The 19,885-nt window shown below is 35.0% G+C and overlaps 1 protein-coding gene across 1 annotated transcript in view; it reads left to right on the forward strand.

Annotated features, from left to right (window-relative positions):
* LOC141456485 (uncharacterized) overlaps window positions 1-19,885 on the forward strand; it is a 638,647-nt gene that overhangs the window by 412,750 nt on the left and 206,012 nt on the right. Inside the window, exon 4 of the mRNA XM_074132515.1 lies at window positions 6,185-6,224. The gene's annotated coding sequence lies outside the window, so the exon portion shown is untranslated. The remainder of the gene's footprint in view (window positions 1-6,184; window positions 6,225-19,885) is intronic.

The raw sequence follows: 19,885 nt of genomic DNA on the forward strand, positions 1-19,885 counted from the left end.
CCCAACTTTGACCATTTTTTTTCTTTTTTTCTATACATATAAGTTAAATTAATTTAATAACCAATGAATTTTATTTTAGAAAATAAATAGATAAAATAAACAAAATAATTGACGTATGTTGGTGTATGCATTATTTTTAAAAGTTTTTAATTTTTTAGCCTCATAATTTTTTTATAACGTTTTTCATTTTATCCTGTGATTAATAGTTTGATTATTATAGATTAATAGATATTGCAGGCAATCTAAGTTAAATGGTGGACTACTTGAACAAATCTTGTATAGATGAAAATGGCCAGCATTAAGGTCTGTGACATCTAATAAATTCTCAAAAAATATTAATGAAAAGTTATTGCAGTAAAATGATATCAATTGTTATAATATGTAGAAGCCCAAATGTTTGAAATGGGCTTAGCAACGGACCCATATTGCGCTTGTGGAGACCCAGAGACAGCGGAGCACATTATTATGGAATGTGATCTTTATGATGATTTGCGCTGTATTATGTGGCGGAGAGTAGGATTTCCGTTCTGCTTGGCTGTAGACGTTTTCCCCTTGTTACTGGAGAACGCGTCTGCGTATGTGGCTTTCCGCGAATTCGCGCAGGCGGCCTTTGAGAGGCGGATGACCTCGGTGGTTGGTAGATGAAGTGGATCTGGTTGGTTGGTTGGAGGGTGTTGTTGGGAGTTTGATTTGGTGCGTGTTTTTCGAGTTTGTGTTGGGTGTGTGTGATTTTATTTGTTTTATTTAATTGTAATTGTGTGATTGTTGTTGATGATTTGTTGTTGTTGATGATTTTTGTTGTTGTTGTTGTTTTTTTTTTTTTTTTTTTGTTTTGTTTTTGCGCATCAACAGCTGAGGTTATTAGCGCCCGGAGCTTTTTCCAGTGCACTGCCGGCCTCCGGACAGTGTTCTCTCGTTACAGACAACACTGTCCATCACCGGACAGTGAGCTGTAAGAAGCTCCTAGGAAGAGAAAATCTAAGGGTCAGCTGCTGGATTCGAACCCGGGACCTCCGCGTGGGAGTCCAGCATGCTAACCTCATAGCTAATCCCTTCCCTTGTGTTGTTGTTGTTGTTGTTGTTGTTGTTGTTGTTGTTGTTGTTGTTGTTGTTGTTGTTGTTGTTGTTGTTGTGTTGTGTTGTTGTTGTTGTGATTGTCTGTGCCTGTTGGCTTTGTTGCTTTGTTGGCCAGGACTTGTGAGTGTTGAGAGCTCATTTTGTGGTCGTTTGGTTGAACGGAGGAGTGTATACGTGGGGCGGGTATGAGCTAGCGCTCGGGGACCGCCCCTATAAAAAAAAAAAAAAAAAAAAAAAAAAAAAAAAAAAAAAAAAAAAAAAAAAAAAAAAAAAAAAAAGTAGAAGTATTAATTAAATGATGGATGCTGATTTGGCGTTTAATCAACCGTTATACTTTACTTTTTAAGCTGTAAGTTTTTGTTAACTAATTAGTGATGTGATATCAAGTTTCTTGATGAGTTAGGCTCATTCTTTTGCACAGACTTTATTACTTCTTTCCATAAACCCACCACTCAGTGATGTTCCCTCTTACATGTATGATCACTAAAATAATTACCTACCTTGATCTCGCATTCAATTTTTAAAACTGGTACGACTTTCAATGAATGAGAAGGAGGTTGGTTCCAGTATATTTTTCTTACTATACTAGCCTCATATTCAACAACTTCTGAAAGTAGTTTCAGTTTTTCTTCGTAAAAAAAAATAGTTCCTTCTCTGCTCCAAGAGTGGTAAGTCTAACTGAAGAATTTATTGCAGTCATAAACTACACCGGTGTTGTGGAGAATAATGTACGTCGAAAACACTTCTAGAGGTAGCCTACTTTTTTATTATTAATATTATTTTTACTCCTGTTATTGCTTTGAATCATTGTTTGATTAATAACGCGAGGAGAAATTGTTTTACTAGTTTCAAAATTTATAATGCCAAAAAAAAGGCATTTGTTATTAATAAAGTTGATTAAGTTAATAAAGTAATGAAATAACTCACAGAATAAAAATAAATGTTCGCTTCCGTTACCCCTCTTTGCTCCTAGCATTGCCCAGGAAGTAATGCGTCGCATGGTTTCAGGCATCTTCCATAACTATCATCCTGTCTTTCTCTATCTAAACATCTGCACAGATGCGCCTTCCACTCGCGAAGAATGTGCAACCTGCGTCATCCAGAAAGTACCTCCAGACTGCGCAAACAATCTGCCTAGACCTCTTTTTGCGTATGGTTAAGGTATGATCAAAAAGACCCACGTCCACTAACGGATTGGTGTAGATGATAACGGCCTCACTAGATTGTCTCACAGCCTAGAGCCTCGATGAGCTTCACTGTCTTGTGTCCTCGTCTGCAGGTACCCGTAGATTTGTCAGCTTTGGTATGTACAAGTTCTCTCGTCCTGACTCGCAGCTAATTTTTGTCCAAAATGGTTCTACTGTCTCCTCAACACCATTACCTTCACATACCTTGCCAAGTCACTTGTTTACTTGTCGCGCAAAAACGCAACTGGCCAAAATTAATTTGACTGAATTAGTGAGAATTAGCAAATTGCTTTTAAAATATCATGTAAACTTTTATGATAATGTTTCTCAGATATTTCTTCCTATTACAAATACCCCTAAATCATTTCATTTTACTAGTAGAGCATGTTTTAAATGCTCGAAATCGTGACGTAATGCAGAGGCAATTAGTTAGGAAAATGCGTTGCAATCGAGCGTTTGCGCTATGAAACCTTTGGAACGCTGAGGCCGAAGGAGATAGTAGCCCAAAAAGAACTAGTTGGGAAAGTCCTCAAACTCTTTAGCATGGGAGGGTTCGTATACTAGAACTGAGAAGGGGTTGGCACAATAAGTCTCTTGTGGCTGCGGTGCCGTGGGGCGTAGGTCCCGTCCCATCTATTATCTTATCTTATCTTAGGAAAATAATGAGCAAAGACAGTAAATAATTAAAAAATAAAATAAAATAATAATTCACAACTGTAATGACAATATAACCTTCTTAAACATTTCCTCGTTAAATGATTCCTTAAACTGAAATGTTTATAGTTCACCTCATTCGTACATGATGATTTTTTTGCATTATTTGCGTTTTCATGAACTGTATATTCCCATTATTATCCTTGTAGTTTATAGCTAAAAATGATATCCTCACAACAGAGGAAACGACTTTAAACTGCTTAAAAATACTTCTTTAAAATGGATCCATAAAAGACATTAGATTAGTTTACAACTCGAAATTAGAAACCATCTGGGCCTACAGAATAAAAGTTGCAGGTGTGGTTAAACGTTCCTATTAGAACCGTTTTCGCCACAAGAAAAAAATCTTTGTCCATGCGCTTGAATCTCATTGGCAGATCCCTCTCTTCTGGATCTTTCCGTACAACCCTTCCCGTCGCTGCAACCAATTGATCTCATTTCAACAAGAGAATGGAGTGCTACCATTGTGTAGTTCCATTTTATTAAATTTTAGTGTGTATGTTTATTTACGCCAAAAAAGCTAGAATCACAAATTTTCGAGATACCACTTTTCTCGCCGGCAATGATTTATACATTTCTTTAACTCTTAGATGATTTAGTCCCTCAGAGAAAGCGCTTAGACAGGGTAGCAATTTCCTGTAGTATCGCCCCGTTCTCCTGCTTTTATTCCTTCATTTTATTAAAAATGGTAGGTTAAGTGAGCCTTATTTAAAGTATGCAAATAGACATAATGTTTAGGAGGTATTCACAGCTGTAGGGCATCATTGCAAAAGTAAAATATAAAATAAATATGCTAATTTTGTATTAAATAAAATATATTTTGGAAATTAACAATTCGAATGTAAATTTTTTCATTATACTTGGGGAAAAATATTATATTTTAGACTTTGATTGAGCACATATTCATGGCTCACATTTTTTAAGCAACTTTTAAGGTGCGTAGACCGGTTAGAAGGAGTGTTAACAGAACTATTATCGAAGCACGTTACACCAGAATTTTAGAATCCTAGTTCATTTCTTAGATTAATTTTTACTTTTACAATTACAGTTAATTTACTTATTGTTGAATAGCTCATAGGTTGGAGGGGATAACAATAGCCTTAAGTTGTGAACAACTTCTTAGGGGAATTTCGGCATTGAAGAGTTGACAGATCAGCTAAATTAGGCTTTTCTTTCTCTCACCCTTACCTATCTATCTTCATCGCCCCTAGCCTGCTGTCCACATGTCAAAAGATACATGTATGTATGGCTTCAAGTTTATGCAAACTCTTAGATCGTTGTCAACTCCAAAATGATGAGTGAGGAGTTAAAGGAGTCTAGAAATGAGATGGTGTCGGCTTAGGTCGTGGGTGGATCTCTTACAATAAGTAGTCCGGCTAGTCTAATAGACTATATCTAGATAACAATATTTCTAGGAGAAAGAAACTCTATAACTTGGGAAACATTAAGGGTTTTTTGTTCAGACGTGATGTTTAAGGAAGATTTACCTTGATTTTTCTAAATTAAACGACTCGAGTTGTGCCTTACCTTATTGCATTTCAAGATGATGGATACCTAGTTAGCTGTTAAGTCAATTTTTAAGAATGATTACTGCGCTGTGGTGCTTAGTTATTTGAATCACACATTGATGAGAATCAAGACCTGTGCTTGTTTAAAGAAAATGGGGTCTGCATTAATTTTTTGTGGGTAAGGGGTCATTATGGTATAAAAGAAAATGAAAATTGATAAACTTGCAAAGGAAGCCACCAGTAGTGGGGAAATGGCTAATTATAGATTACCACACACCTATCTCTAGTGTGCAATTGCAAAAACAGCACTACAAAAATGGCAGATAGATTACAGTAATGGTAATAAAGGGAGATTCTATAAAACTATGGCAGATCAGTTACCTAAACAACCATGGTTTAAGGGAACTGTCACTAATAAATGGGTTGGTTGTTACGACAATAAGCAGTCTGAGAGCGAACCACGAGGTGTGTGGATCGTATCTTCACAGGATCTCTCCTCTTTGCGTAGATTGCAATGAGGAGGAGGATTTCAAACATATAATAATGATATGTCCACGATATGTGGTAGAAAGGAAACGAATGTTTGACGATATATACAGGTATTTAGATACACCATTTCGCTACGAAGACATAGTATTCTCCACCAATATCTATGTGCTTAAATCTGTAGCAGAGCTAACTAAGAAATATGAGTGTATTTAAATAGTCGATTTGAAGGAATGGAAGAAAATGTTTGAAGCGAATGTATTTATAAGTAAGAATGGAGAGTGAGTGATTTTCTAGTGATAAGCACACAGACGATGCTGGCTGTATGGCGAAAGCCAATGCCAAAAAAAAAAGACCGGTGCAAGGCTAGTGTCAATGCGGATTAGCAGCATCCAAGGACGAAGATCTACACATTTACGCCAATCCAGGTTCATATCGAGGGATTCAAGAAAACAAAGGACTGTAGTGCCTCTTCAGCGGTAGTTGAGAGTGCAACAGAAACTTCGAAGGAAGGATTGTACTGAAAGGTTTTAAAAAGGCACTTCGAAATGGAGACTATTTTTACTCCAATTGCTAACTAGATATCAAACTAGCGGAACATCCAGTCTTCCATGTCTGATGCAAGACTATTGTACATTTGTGGGGGGGATGTTCTGAAAGAAACTTCTAGAAGTTAGTCATCTACCTACAGTAAGCACGACTGCACATTATCCTGATAGAGGTAAACCCGCAGCCGCTCGGAGATGTAAGAACTTGAAGTCGAACTGTGTCCTGACTAATCCAAGCATAGATCGAGAAATCGGAATGAGAAATGAAGTCAAACCCGGGAGAGTCCGTTTTTTTACTCCATACTCTAAAAGCATTTCTGTGAGTTATTCTATTCTATTATCAGTGTAGTACGGTAATGTACCCTCATTTCCTTCATCAAGTAGAATACCTATTTCCGGGGCGTACATCTAGTTAGTCTAGGATTGGTTTAATAAGGAAAAGAATTGCGCTTTTTTCACGTATATTTTCAGTACATAATATCTTTTCAAAAGAATATGTTTTGTACGTAACCATCCGCACTTATCATCAAAAACTAGTTCTGCTCTACTGCTTTTATCCTTGTATAATCTCAATTAAATTTTATGCATTACACTGAATCTTTTGTATATTGCAAAAATTATATTTTCTATTTCGCTTAAATTCTCTCTTATTTTTATTTTTCAGAAAATCTAGTTCGAACTCTGCCCTGAGTGAAACAAGCAAGGTAAGTTTTTTTTTTTTAGTTTTAACAGATTCTTTTGAACAAATATAATATAAACGAACAATGTCATCCGAGTTGAACTTCAAAATTGATTAATTAATAAACTCAGAATATTAGTCACAAAATTTATCCAAATCCATTATTGTTTTTGATGTACTTTTAATCATCTTCAAAAAGTAATTCATGAAAATCGGTTCGCGCGTTTAGGTGCTACGTTGTTTACAAAAAAGGTAACAAGAAGAACAAGAACAAGAACATTTTCTGAAAATGCTGTTTTTGCTCATTTTCAGCAACGTATTTCTCGAAATCTATTAGATCTAGGTTGTTGTAAAAAAGTTACGGTTATAAAGGAGGATTTACCATATATTGTAGAGAAAATTAAGAATTTTATCATTTACAGAAAAAGAGAAAAAAAATTCCAAAGTTGGGTGTTTTTTAACGTTACGCTTTTTCGTGCAGTTTTTGACGATCAACCCTTATACAACTGTCCTACCGGACAGTTTTAATTCAACACTATTTTGGAGTTAATATTCTGAGACCTTTCTTAAGTTGATACTTTTAGAATATGTACGAAATGAGTATTTATATCTTCGACTCAGCTTCCCATTCGGCTCTAAAACCATGCTTATCTACCCAAAATACTTTTTGAAAAAAGGATTCTGCTTCTTTTAGTCTTTTTACTTTCTTTTAAGCTACAAGTGTGATCGATGTCGACTGAAAACTTACAGCACCCTTCTATTAAAAGTATCAAATCAGAACTAAATGAGAATTTTCTCAATTTTAAGTTATGCTGTCTAAAGATGACAGACTAACGCATAGACTAATTTTAAAGGATTTCTCCTCGATCCCAGATAATTTAAACGTGCATTTCTAGCAAAAATTCAAAATTTGAAATCCTCACGATTGCAATTCTTTCTTTTATCAGGAGAAATAGGATTAAAAAAAAAACAGTAAATTCATTAATACCAAACACTTCTACCTTGTCATTCTACAAGTAAGTTTGGCCGACTTGTTTTTTCGGTAGAAAGATGTTGTTCTTCGATGTAGATCGACATTACTAAGTCCCAACTTTTCTGCAATAATTTTGGCTGAGGATATTGTCCAGCAAGTAGCTGAATCGTTCAAATCACTAGCAATCAATTAATGCTGTTTGAATAACTTCTTCTGTTTCTTCTGTTCAAATTAAAGTAGAAGGTCAACTACAGCAGCGTGTTGTAGCTCTCGAAACAGCGAGATTGAGGAAAGAAAGTAGAAATACGAAGGTCGTTTGAAAAGTCCGTGCAAAAATAAAAACTACTTAATTTTTTGTGGGAAACCTTTTTTATTTTTCAACATAGTCTCCTTTTAGGCTTATACACTTCGTCCAACGCTGCTCTAGTTAGTTGATCCCTTCCGAATAATAGGATTTGTCCAAGTCTGAAAAATAGCCATTCGTTTCTGCAATCACCTCCTCGTTTGAATAAAATCTTTTTCCCGCCAGCCATTTCTTCATATTGGGGAACAAATAGTAGTCCGATGGAGCCAAGTCTGGAGAATAGGGGGTATGTGAAACGAGTTGGAACCCTATTTCCATTAATTTTGCGACCACAACTGCTGAGGTGTGAGCTGGTGCGTTGTCGTGATGGAAAAGAACTTTTTTGTGGGCCAATCGTGGGCGTTTTTCTTGCAGCTCGGTTTTCAAACACTCCAATAACGTTGAATAATATGCACCTGTAATATTTTACCCTTTTCCAGATAGTCGATGAGGATTATTGCTTGCGAATCCCAAAAGACAGTCGCCATAATCTTTCCGGCCGAAGGAACGGTTTTCGCCTTTTTTGGCGCAGATTCCCCCTTGGTAACCCATTGTTTAGATTGTTCTTTGGTCTCAGGAGTGTAGTGATGTATCCATGTTTCATCCACAGTGACGAAACGACGCTTAAAGTCCTGCGGATTCTTCTGGAACAGCTGCAAACCGTCCTTGCAACACTTCACACGATTTCGTTTTTGGTCAAGCGTGAGCAATCGCGGCACCCATCTTGCGGATAGCTTTGTCATGTCCAAATGCTGATGCAAAATATTATGTACCCGTTCATTCGAGATGCCCACAGCACTAGCAATCTCACGCACCTTCACTCTTCTGTCATCCATCACCATATCATGGATTTTATCAATGATTTCTGGAGTAGTAACCTCAACAGGGCGTCCAGAACGTTCAGCGTCACTTGTGCCCATATGGCCACTCCGAAAATTTTGAAACCACTTATAAACTGTTCTAATCGAAGGTGCAGAGTCACCATAATGTTTATCAAGCTTCTCTTTAGTCTCCTGAGGCGTTTTGCCTTTCATAAAGTAGTGTTTAATCAACACACGAAATTCTTTTTCGTCCATTTTTGAAAATCACTCGACTTCCTCGATTCAAACGAATGCCAAACACAAAGAAATAGACCGATCTGGCTGAAACTTGGTGTGTGTTCTTCCAAGAGATGCTACTAACTAAACATAACCTCGATACGCGCCAGTGGTGCTATCTCTCTGACTTTGCACGCACTTTTCAAACGACCCTCGTATTATTAAAATAAAATAATAATACCGCTTGAAACTAGTAAATTTCTACTCCTTTTTTCCCTTTATTTTTAAGTAAGTATTTAATAATAATAGCATTTATTTTTTAAAAGTTTTTGTTTTTTTAGTATAAGATACATATACATATATATAGCTATGTAAGTATTTATTTATTTATATATTTTTCTTACGAAGGAACAAATCTTTTCGCTTGTGCTTATCCTTGTGCTCACGTACTACCAAGCTGGAGGTAGGGTTTACATTCAACCAGCTAACTTCCATCCACCTAACCACCTAACCGCTGTATACTTTTTACTTTTTGTATGCCCTCTAGGGGAAACCCTGCAAAACTTATTTATGCGAACAATTAAGGACCTTGTTAGAGCCCTTTTTTTTATTTTATTTTTTGCCCTTACAAATACTTTTCAAACAACTTAGGGTCTAATTTTACGGTCAATTTGCTAATTTTTGTTTTCTTATATATAAATAATAAATGTGGTAAAAGAGTCACATAATTAATATAATTAGGGGAGAGTTTGCACATTTGAACAGTTTTAATTTCTCGCCAAATATTTAAAACATTTATGATTGTTAATTTTCTGCATACGAGGGTCGTTTGAAAAGTGCGTGCAAAGTCAGAGAGATAGCACCACTGGCGCGTATCGAGGTTATGTTTAGTTAGTAGCATCTCTTGGAAGAACACACACCAAGTTTCAGCCAGATCGGTCTATTTCTTTGTGTTTGGCATTCGTTTGAATCGAGGAAGTCGAGTGATTTTCAAAAAATGGACGAAAAAGAATTTCGTGTGTTGATTAAACACTACTTTATGAAAGGCAAAACGCCTCAGGAGACTAAAGAGAAGCTTGATAAACATTATGGTGACTCTGCACCTTCGATTAGAACAGTTTATAAGTGGTTTCATAATTTTCAGAGTGGCCATATGGACACAAGTGACGCTGAACGTTTTGGACGCCCTTGTTGACGTTACTACTGCAGAAATCATTGATAAAATCCATGATATGGTGATGGATGACAGAAGAGTGAAGGTGCGTGAGATTGCTAGTGCTGTGGGCATCTCGAATGAACGGGTACATAATATTTTGCATCAACATTTGGACATGACAAAGCTATCCGCAAGATGGGTGCCGCGATTGCTCACGCTTGACCAAAAACGAAATCGTGTGAAGTGTTGCAAGGACGGTTTGCAGCTGTTCCAGAAGAATCCGCAGGACTTTAAGCGTCGTTTCGTCACTGTGGATGAAACATGGATACATCACTACACTCCTGAGACCAAAGAACAATCTAAACAATGGGTTACCAAGGGGGAATCTGCGCCAAAAAAGGCGAAGACCGTTCCTTCGGCCGGAAAGATTATGGCGACTGTCTTTTGGGATTCTCAAGGAATAATCCTCATCGACTATCTGGAAAAGGGTAAAACTATTACAGGTGCATATCCGTTTTAAAACCGAGCTGCAAGAAAAACGCCCACGATTGGCCCACAAAAAAGTCCTTTTCCATCACGACAACGCACCAGCTCACACCTCAGCAGTTGTGGTCGCAAAATTAATGGAAACAGGGTTCCAACTCGTTTCACATACCCCCCATTCTCCAGACTTGGCTCCCTCGGACTACTATTTGTTCCCCAATATGAAGAAATGGCTGGCGGGAAAAAGATTTTATTCAAACGAGGAGGTGATTGCAGAAACGAATGGCTATTTTTCAGACTTGGACAAATCCTATTATTCGGAAGGGATCAACAAACTAGAGCAGCGTTGGACGAAGTGTATAAGCCTAAAAGGAGACTATGTTGAAAAATAAAAAAGGTTTACCCCAAAAAATTAAGTAGTTTTTATTTTTGCACGGACTTTTCAAACGACCCTCGTATGTTGTGGTAGACCTGTTGGATAATTGACAGAGTTTCCCTTCGTTTTCATTATTTGTAAAGTCAGAGAATTGAGGAATGTCATACTTTGTAAGGTGGAAGTAAAATTTTTGTTTCATCTTTGGAAGTGTATTGTGAAGATAGATAGTGTAGAGTGGACAAGGTGTAAGCATTGATAGTCCATATTAACATTTGGAATTCGTATTTTTAAATCTAGTATTTACAAAATTCTATTTGCTTACAAAAAAAAAGTGTCACAGTTAAAATGTACCCAACCGACCTGCAAGTTTGTGACTTTTTTTTTTGTTTAATCGCAGAGAAGGGGAAAGTGGTCCGAACATACATTAAGAAGCGCAACAAACCGAATATTTTATTCAAACTTTCTAAACCCATTACTTCGGGTACAACATCCCGAACTGTGGCATTAAAAATTTTTGAACTAGATTTCAGTAGTTTAAAAGAGAAAGTAATGTAGTAGCGAGAGAAATAACTGATAGAAGGTAGATTCAGAGTAAAGTAATATCATTTCTTTCTATTTTATATTGTGTTCAAGGGGTACCCCACCAGTGGGGCAGATATTAATATTTGACACAACATTTTTAAATTAAAAAAATATAGATATGTACGTAAAGTACCAACTGTTTATTGATATAGATGTGTTAAGAAGATTTGAAAGTTGTAGAAAATAAGCTAAAAAGGTTCAATAATACTGTAAAGTTTTTCCCCCAAAAAAAACTTTACTTACACAACTAATGCCTGCCACTAGTTATTAAATAATATGGGTTTGATTAACTAATAAAACTCGCTAAAGTTGTAAGTAATAACCTGATTTATTAACACGTTAACATTACTCACATTAACATTTACAAGCAACTAACGCTATTCATTACAGTCACCATTTACAACAGTCACAACAGTTTACTGTTACTTACTCACTTCGTAACGCCACAAAACTGTTCCCCGACTGACCACTGGTCCGCACTGCACCGAATTGCACTAGTCTCAGCTACACTAACACAGCTCTACTCATCAACTGACTAATTGCCCAACTAGCTACCACTGAAGCACTCCGCAACACTGACTCTCCAAGACTAACTCATAAACTTGACTAATAACTATAAACTCTAATAACTCCTTAAAACTTGCTTGAAACTTGATTAACACTGTGATTGAAACTCACTTCTCCAGCTGTGTCGGCCTCCTTTTAACTGCGTGCCTCCCTCCAACTGGGACTGCCCTCCTCCAACTCTCTGAGCATAAGTTTCCACGCCCTCCTGACGTTCATTGGTTCGAAAACACATATGCCACCACCCCAACTGAGGCCTTTCTCTTAGCTGGCTTTTACACAGGTCACTAACTCCTTGAACAATCTAGCCCTTTCCTTTCTAGTTCAAGTAAAGACCGGCCCTTTTGTCTACACAGTGGTGGCCTGTTACCGGCTTTAGTCACTTAACCCCTAGAACAATCTAGGCCTTTCTTTTCTGCCACAAGTAGATACCGCCCCTTTTGTTTATGCAGTGGCGGCCTGTTACTGACTTTGGTCGTTCAACCTCTAGAATAATCTAGGCCTTTCTTCTCCGCCCAGGTCAACTTCGTTACAATACGATTCTGTGCACTCTGCAACGGAAAATGTAAATTCTGTTCAAATGTGCTCCCCTCACACCTACTGATCAATTTTTTATTAAAATATTTGTAGGTACTCTTTTAATGCGACATATACACAAGTATTGCAATTTTACAGATTCAGGATTTTCAGTTTTCAAGGGATATAAACTTCGGATCCCTTTAGAATGATTGTTTTTGTTTTTTAGTATGTTAAGGTGGTATCAGTTTATTTATATATCGTAAATAGATAGTAGATATTTACTCTTAAAAAAAGATGTATCGGTATCGTTTCACTTGCGATTAGCCAGCGTTCTTCCACCAGATTTCAAATTCATTAGAAAACTAATTCCAAAAAAAGTTTATAGTCCCAGTGAAAGAACTCAAAGCAAACAAAAAAAAGGTTCCAGATCTTTGAAAAATTTAATTGTAACCTTCTACGAGCATTCTTTACCTTCTTTTTGTTATTACCCAAAATGCATTCCACCCCGCTTAAGAGAGAATTAGGATCCATAACAGCAGAGTGTGTAGTAGAACTGCTTTGGTAGTTATTGATGACCTTAATTACCTGTGGCATTAATTACGGTGCCCTGGTTATCGAGATTCCGCTTTAGAATCTCCTTGGCACAATAAATGAATGTAGCCACAAATTCACTTAGACTTAAATTGCTTAGCCACTCCAGGACATAGTGATTCCGAGCCTAGATTATTTATTTTCTTTCCTACCACAGTGTGCTAGAGCAAAAAGAAGAAATGATGTACCTTTTTTTTAATTCTTTGTTTCCTTGCTCTATAAATGAATACTTTGCTCTTTGAATTTATGGGCCCTTATTATAGTACAGGAAGTGGAGGTAACATGGAAGGAGCCCTTCTTTGTTTTTGACGCCAATGCTAGACATTCCAAAAAATTGTATTGCTTTCTCTGGTAATTATTAGCTTTATATCTTAGTCTTGCACTATTGTCTTCAAATTCACTCTCCTCCAACCACCAGATGAGCAACCTTCAATTTTATGGAAAAAGTGAAAGTGGTGCCTCTGACTTGAGGAGCGGGCAAGTATTTTTATTGCAAGTCGCCGTAGAGTAGTTTTTAGGTACAATGAATATTTTTTTAGCCTCATTTAAGATTCTTCTTCTTTTTTTGCCCAAAAAATATAAATGATTGTAATGCTTGCAATATGGAACCTCATGAAATTTTTCTACTACGAGTGTAGAACAGGGTTCCATATCACCAGCTCCCCATGGGGTTCCATATTGCAAACATCGCTATCTTCGATTTTATATGTCACCAAAAAAAATTGAGAGACATAAGAACTGATTCATAAAAACGCAAATCGCTGTATACATCCCTTTGAACCAATACAGTGCAACCTCGATTAACCGGCCCTCGGTTAACCGGGATCATGTTGAGTAATCCATCATAAGAATACCTGGATCGGCGCCGAAACAAAAGTTATTTTTCGGTGGCGACAGGAAAAGTTTTTGTCTTCCGATGTAACATAATTGGCAGCAACTCTTTTATACCTGATTTTCTTGAAGGGTCATTATGTATGTATAAACCCAAAATATGGGCAATTAGCCAAAATATTATTGGGTACCATAATACCAACAGGGTTCCTCATTACCACCACTTCCTCTAAATTTGCTGAAAGAAAATTAAATTTCGACACTTCTGTTCTGTAACCTACTTTCTTAGATACTTATCTAACTTACTAATTTCTCGCGATAGTGGTGAGTATCTTAAAATAATGCTAAAATTAAATCAATTGCAAAAATTAATAGATAACTGACTTAAAACTTTGTACAATAAAATAAAAAATAACTAACTAACAGCAAGATTTACATATTTAAACTACTGCAGGTTACGGAAACAATGGGAGTAAAATAAATATTTATTTTTTTTGTTTTGGCATTGGCTTTCGCCATACTCCACTCATTCATCCCTCAACTATATTCAACTATTTACATAAACTACAACTAATGGATGGATCAGTACTCTATATTCCTGCCATCCTTATAGCTTAACCTAAATTAAAATCACGTAATCCTTCTCTAATAATTTTCTTGCATTCATTCTAATCGGCTATAACTTTTAAATACAACTCATATTTCTTAGCTAGCTCTGCTGTAGATTTAAGCACATAAATGTTGGTGGAGAATATTATGTCTTCGTAGCGAAATGGTGCATCTAAATACCTGTATATGTCGTCAAACATTCGTTTCCTTTCTACCACATAACGTGGACATATCATTATTATATGTTTGAAATCCTCCTCCTCATTGCAATCTACGCAAAGAGGAGAGGACCTTTTGTTGATCCTGTGAATAAATATCAATAAAAACAAATCATTTCTAAGAATAATAAAAATATTTAAATAATTATAGATTTAAAGCTCAAGTTAATTAAATATTCTAAATTTAATAACCTAGCGCTAACCTATAGCGTGGTAGCCCCTGAGTCTTGGGCATATCGTTGAAAATGAAATTATTTTGACTTTATTGTCGTCGATTGCATGTTTACTGTTCTTCTGAAAGGTTTTGAACTTCAATCCATCAACAGACGCAAATTAATCAGTTTGGTATAGAGTTTACAACTTCACTTATGTTTAAAATCTCGTACTATACTTGCTGAATTAGTCAGGGAAAGCGGCCATTGAATACAATAAGCATTCTTGGTACGACTAATAAACAAAATAATAAAAAGTATAAAATAATTGAGTTTATCTTTTGAATTATTAAAAAGATTTCCGTAAAAAAATTAATATTGAACCCACGAGTAGAGAAGTATTTTTAAACCCTCATTCAAGATGCTGCAACACCCGCTACTTGAGGGCATTGCTTCCTTCACTCGAACAATAAAGAAACTATATTTCATTATCATTCCTGTCTAATTCTTGACTGCTTTACTGTTTATGCCTGAAATTAATTATTTAATAATTAATTATTAACCACCATTACTTGTTAAATAAAACTAATTACTACACATGGTTAGCTTTGTGCAAGAAGATAATCCAATAAGCCATTCTTTAGTTCTTGTAGGACGTAAAATTTATATTCATTTTCATTTCCATATTACTTTAAAAATAACTACATTCAATTATTTTCATTCGTAACATGCCTAGGCCCAGCTTTTTGTAACGCTTGCTTCTTACCTGAGTGTACACCACATCTAATAAAGAAGAGCGTTTTAAATCCAAGAAAAATTACGAAGCAACAAGTATCCACAATAAAATGAATAATTCATAGTAATAGCATAAGTATGGGGTTGGGTGTCGATGTGGTCACGCAACAATAATCTTTTTTCTTTTCTTTTTTCCATTTAGTTAATAGGCTAGAAAATTATTAGGTAAAAGTATACAATTCTTTCCATCTAATTTGTTTGTTAACACTACTACTTGTTGTATCTGCTGTTGAACAATCACGAAGCCGCGAAATAGAATAATCTGAAGGTTAATTTTCTCCTAATTTATTTTCTTATGGTAAAATTACGCCTAAATTTAGCCTCAAAAACCTGAGAGAAATCTTAGCATTAGTAAATTTTTGCTAAGAAACCAATTACCACATCAAGTTTTGGTGAAATAACGAGGAATAAATGAGTGTCTAAGATTCTGAGAAAGAAGAATATAACGAGAATAAGAAATCATGATTGAAGGGCGATTACCTGAAGTGTTTTTTATTTACCTATTTTAGTTGATTTTATTACCTATTTTGATTTTAGTTCATTGATTATGTATGTTGATTTTATTATCCTATTTTAGTTGATTCTATTACCTATTTTGATTTTAGTTGATTGATTATGTTGATTTTATTAACCTTTTTTAGTTGATTATATTAACATATTTTGATTTTAGTTGATTGATTATGTTGTTTTTATTAACCTATTTTAGTTGATTCTATTACCTATTTTGATTTTAATTGATTATGTTGATTTTATTAACCTATTTTAGTTGATTCTTATTTGGACAACAGTGAATATTAAATATGTTTTAAAAACTTAGTAAAATAAGGTAGTACATATTAAATTCTTACATGCTTTGAAAAAGCTTTTGAGAACTTGGCTTTCAGGTTGATCCATAATAAAATACTCTCACCATAAAAGAAAAACCGTAAGAAATCGTCTCAGTTTTTCACAACAGTTTATTATTATTATTCTTTTTTTTTTTAATTTCTCGCGCAGTAATAGCTACCATAAATCAACCAATCTGTATGAAAAACGTTACCAAAAAGAAATCCTGGAAAACTGCTATTTCTATAAGCGGATTTTCATCATACGCTGGCTTTTCATGATTTACTAAATACTCTTTATCAAAATGGTATTATTTAGTATTTATTTTGTTATTTCGTTGTTGATTATTTGTTTAAATTTTATCTTTTACCAAAGAGAGATTATGTGTAGAGTTATTCATTGAAAATCTCTGTCTGTTTATTGGAGACGTGAATTCTTGTTTTTTTCCCCTACATTAAAAGCACTTTTATTTTTCACAGTTTTAAACACGCTTTTTAAATTTTTTAATTCTTTTGAATTGGGATATACAAAAAATTAAAAAAATAAGCCACCCACAAAATTTTTAAAACATTCAACGATTTAGTGTAAATCAAGATAAACAGTTCGAAAAATTGTTAGCTATTATTCAAAATACAAAACATTAAATATACAACACAGAAAGCCGTAAATCCCATGGAATTCAATTTGAATCTGATTCAATCTTAACTTTATTAATTAGAAAAACACATCAACTATAATCATCTTAGAAAAAAAATTACCTTAACCTTCCAAGTAAATTGATGCCTATTTCTGTCAGGCGAATTTTTTCCAAACAGATACTGTAAACAGAAATGGATATAAAGCGTATATTACTTAAATTCCTCGAGCTGTCCACATTAGTTAAATTCGTATGTGGAGTTGATAGTGTAAAGATCGCTCTGTGTTTGGAAAGCTAGTTTACTTGGTTGTAAGTGACAGTTTGTGATAAAATTTGGCGTGTTTGAAGTTGAGTGACTAAACGTTGATCTGGTGAAATTTCAAAAAGTTCTACCGAGGCATTGCCTAAAAATTTGTAAATGAAAATTTAACGGTTTTATTAAAATTATATATTTGTATAAGTGGCCTTGGACTGTGGTGGGGAGAGATGAGCGACAACAATACAAATATTGATAAGACAGGTGAGCCAAGTGGTGGGGGCACTGTTTCTATTACTGATACATTAATAAATAGCATTTCAAACATTTCATCTTCCATTACCTCTATAAATAATGAAATGAAAGCTATGAGGAAGGAATTTGATGTAATTCGTGAGGAAAATAAGCGTATTTCCCTGTCTGTTACATCGTGCGAAAATCATCTTAAAAAATCATTGCGAGAGCTCAAAGATGAAACTTTACAATTTAAAAAAGTTATTAAAAATTTGGAAAAAGAGAACTTACTATTAAAAAATGAATTAATACAAGTGAAACAATCTACGAACAAGGCTATTAAAATAACAAACTTCCCTAAAACTGAAAATGAGAGCCCTGTGTCAGTTTTTGGAAGAATTTGTCAATATATCAAATTTGATTTCAATCTGGAATTTATAGAAGATTGTTATTATCTGAATGTGCGTAATAGCAAGTATCCCCCTATGATTGTGGTAAAATTCTTGAGAGATAAAGATAAATCGTTGCTACTAAAATATTTAAGAGAAAATAAAATACGACTATCGACAGAGATGTTTGTTAAAGAAAATACAAATGTACCGATCTATATTTCCGAATTTTTGACTCGTGAAATGGGTCAGTTGTTTGCAGAAGCAAGATCACTAAAAAGAAATAATGAAGTTAAATACGTATGGGTGAGAAATAGTCGAATCTTTGTTAGAATCTCCGATAATAGTGAGCCAAAAATTATAAGAAGTAAACTTGATTTACAGCAATGTTTGATGCCAAAACAAGTGGGTACTATGAAGAAGGATTTCTATGAGGAAACTGACTTTGAGGAATCGGATGCAACTGATATTTCTGAAGCTAGTAAAGGAAGTAAGAAGAGAAAATTGAAGAAAATTGGGGGACATGAGAAGATTGATCGTTTTTTTCGCAAGCCAGGGAAAAAAGAAAAATAGTGGATATCGACTACATATTGAGAATGGTTTTCGACTGGTATTTTGGAATGTAAGTGGTTTTAAAAATATTTACGAATTGCCAGATGATGGTGCTTCGTTCCTTAGGGACTCTGATATAATATGTTTTTGTGAAACTTGGTTAACGACCACCGATCTCTCCTTCCCTGGATTTCTTCGTGATTACGGAAATATTCAAATTTTAGCTGTTAAAGAGAAAAGGCTGAGGCGCCCCTCTGGGGGAATTTTAGTTTTTACTAAGAGAAGTTCTATCGGGGAGGTGAAGATTGTTGGTCGTTCCAGTTCCTGGGTCTTCATTAAATCTGTAATTGATAACGATCTTGCAATTATAGGCGTGGTTTACTTTAAACCAAATTTAAGTAATGTAGAATTTGAGAAATTTAATGAAATTCTTTATGAAATATTTATTCACTACAGTCATTGTAAAATAATTATTATTGGCGATTTTAATGCTCGCCTTTCCAATTTGAATTCTTTCGATGATAACGTATTTCAAAATTCTTCCCTATATGGAGAAAGATGTTCGTTGGATTTGGTACTGAACTCACAAGGGAAAAAATTGTTGGAAATTATGGAGAATTATGGATTCTGGATATGTAATGGCAGATCGCTCGGAGATCGCCCAGCTTGTTATACATATGTCAGTGCAAATGGGTGTAGCGTAATAGATCAGGTGTGGGTTAACTCTACTTTGCTTGATTCACATTTAGATTTTGAGGTGTTGAACTTAGCTGGCCACTCTGGTCATTCACCGATACTTTTCAGAGAGAATTTTTTTCCAAATTGTTTGTCTCCCTTTGATTGCAAAAACAATTTAATTAGTTATAACGTAATCAACAAAGACCCTTGTTATTTGGAGCATTTCAGAGAATTTTTGAATAATTCTAGTAATATATACTGTTACAGTAATTCGGTTGATGAATTGAATGAAAATTTGATGAGTACAATAACGGAAGCTATGACAAAGACTGGTATGAAAGTTACTCGATCAGTGAATAATAATAACAAATGTAATAGTGCAAATAAATGTTGGTTTAATGCAGAGTGTTGGAGCGCTAAAAAAGTAGCTGCTCGCTCACTTAGGAAATGTAGGAAATTTAATTTTGAGCAACCCTATCTCAATGAATATTTACAAGTTAAAAAAGAGTATAGGAAAGTTTTGTCGGTTTCTAAGATTAATTATTTTGAAGTTGTAAAATTAAGATTAAGGAATGTAAAAAGTAGTGCAGATTTTTGGGCGGTTGTGAACAGATTAAAAAATAAAGATTTTCAAAAATGTCCAATTACCATAGAGGCATGGGAGAATTTTCTTAAAGATATTTATAAAAACAACCCTCTCTGTTTGGGTCTTGGGGAGCATGAAATTCATCCATTTCTAGATTTTGATATAACACTAGAAGAACTAATAGCAAGTATTGACTCTGTGAAGTTTAACAAGGCGCCAGGCCCTGATGAAGTTGTTAATGAATGTTACAAGGTGTTACCACCAAATTGGCTACATTATATGTTGAATCTTTTTAATACG

This window comes from Rhodnius prolixus, unplaced genomic scaffold, assembly GCF_049639745.1.
Source record: "Rhodnius prolixus isolate KJV_2025 unplaced genomic scaffold, Rpr scaffold_4, whole genome shotgun sequence".
NCBI classification, from domain to species: Eukaryota; Metazoa; Arthropoda; class Insecta; order Hemiptera; family Reduviidae; genus Rhodnius; species Rhodnius prolixus.